This window comes from Notolepis coatsorum, assembly GCF_963971535.1.
Source record: "Notolepis coatsorum genome assembly, chromosome: 1".
Classification (NCBI taxonomy): domain Eukaryota; kingdom Metazoa; phylum Chordata; class Actinopteri; order Aulopiformes; family Paralepididae; genus Notolepis; species Notolepis coatsorum.
This window is the reverse complement of record NC_140165.1, coordinates 76,558,282-76,560,225: the sequence shown is the minus strand read 5'-3', so window position 1 is coordinate 76,560,225 and position 1,944 is coordinate 76,558,282.

The following is a 1,944-nucleotide window of genomic DNA, read 5'->3' as shown; positions in this document are numbered from 1 at the left end:
ACACACACACACACACACACACACACACACACACACACACATACACTTACAAATTTCACACCCTTTAATGTCACAATAGCCCACTGATTGCATTCAATGGCACACTTTTTTCCTCTTGCTTGCATACACACACATACACACACACACACACACACACACACACACACACACACACACACACACACACACACACACACACACACACACGCACACGCACACACACACCCGTGGACAGTTATTGCATTACCTCAGCTCCTGAGGACAGAGACGAGCAGCGTTTTGAGGCGGCGCCGTCTTCGGATGTGTTTCATTAATGAAGTGATTTTAGTGTTTTGCTAAAAACGTGTGTTTGACAAACATGGTAATTATATGGCAAAGTGCACACACGCGCGCGTGCACATGCACGCTTACATGCACACACATACACACACACAGAAGAAGAAGAAATGCATTTCAGATGCCATTTCATACATAGGGTATTCACACACCCCACCTGTTTGTTTGAGAGAAACCGACAAGGACTTGACACCATCTCTGGCAACTGTGTTTTAAAGGTTCATTATAAAACTAACAATATAGGATGAATTATCATATCATTCTTTTGGTGTTTTCCATTCGTCCAGAATTTCTTTGTTGAATAGAAGAAGGTGATTTTCTGGTGTGCTGAGGTTTGACGATGTTAGTTTGGATTGTATTTTGTATGTATCAGAATTGAGTTTTAGTCAAAGATGAAATAACGGTCCAATTTCCTCAAAACATTTTTTTGAACCGATGTAGAGTTATGTATTTTGTGTATATTGTATAAGTGTATGTCTATTTAAACATGTTCAAAATAGCTGAAAATACCCTCAATGCCAAACAACATCTCTTGTCACTCTCTCCCCCCCCCTTCAACAAGTCGTGCAAGATGACAGTATTTTATTCAAAATGGCCGCCGCCACAGGGATGTAAACACTTCTTGGTCTTAAAATGGAGTTTTCTTTTTCTTTCTGTGAAGATGCCACTTCGCAAAATGGCTGCCACTCCCCGTATCTTTCCTACCCACCGCACCCCGCCCCCCTCCCTCCTCTCTTTCTCTGCATTACGTGGGGAGAATCACTTGGACTTATTTTTTTCGGTTAGTTATTTTCTTTTATGTCGGGTGTTTTCAGATGAAGTCGTCTCTCTTCACTGTTTGCTTTTGACCGTCTTTTGCCTCAACATGACGTTTTCTACCATGGACGCTGCCCACGGCTTTGTCGTTTCCAAAAAAAGAGGGGAGAAAAAATCTGTTTCTGTGGGGAAAATTGCGTGCATCACCACCACCCACCCACCCTCATCTCTATGCTGGTGTCTGTACGTGTGTGTGTGTGTGTGCGTGTGCGCACGCTCCAGTGTGTGTTTCTTCGTGCCAACAGCCGGGGCGAGTGGAGGCGTTCGGAGCGAGGCGGCTCTCGTGTGTGACGTGTTGAGACTTTGTATCGGGACGTTGTGTCCTCTCCTCCTCACCCCATCCCCTTCATCACAATGACCCTTGTACCCCCCCTCCCCCCAACACACCTCTGAAGAGAGGAAAAAACTAGTACATTCCTGCTTTGGAAAAAAAAAGTTGAATAAAAAATAAACAAAAATGTTTAAGCACCACTCTGGTTGTGTAGCGTGTTCTTTATTGTGTGTGTGAAGTAATTTTTTCTGTGTGTGTGTGTGTGTGTGTGTGTGTGTGTGTGTGTGTGTGTGTGTGTGTGTGTGTGTGTGTGTGTGTGTGTGTGTGTGTGTGTGTGTGTGTGTGTGTGTGTGTGTGTGTGGAGGCCCAATGGTAACCTTCTTTAAAGTATTTAATAGCAGGTCTCTCCCTCCAGTTCTTTTACAGTCGAGGCAGGAAAAGATACAAACAGGGACGATGTGTTATGATGACGTGATGATGACGTGTTACGTGTGGATGATGACGTGTTACGTGTGGACGAT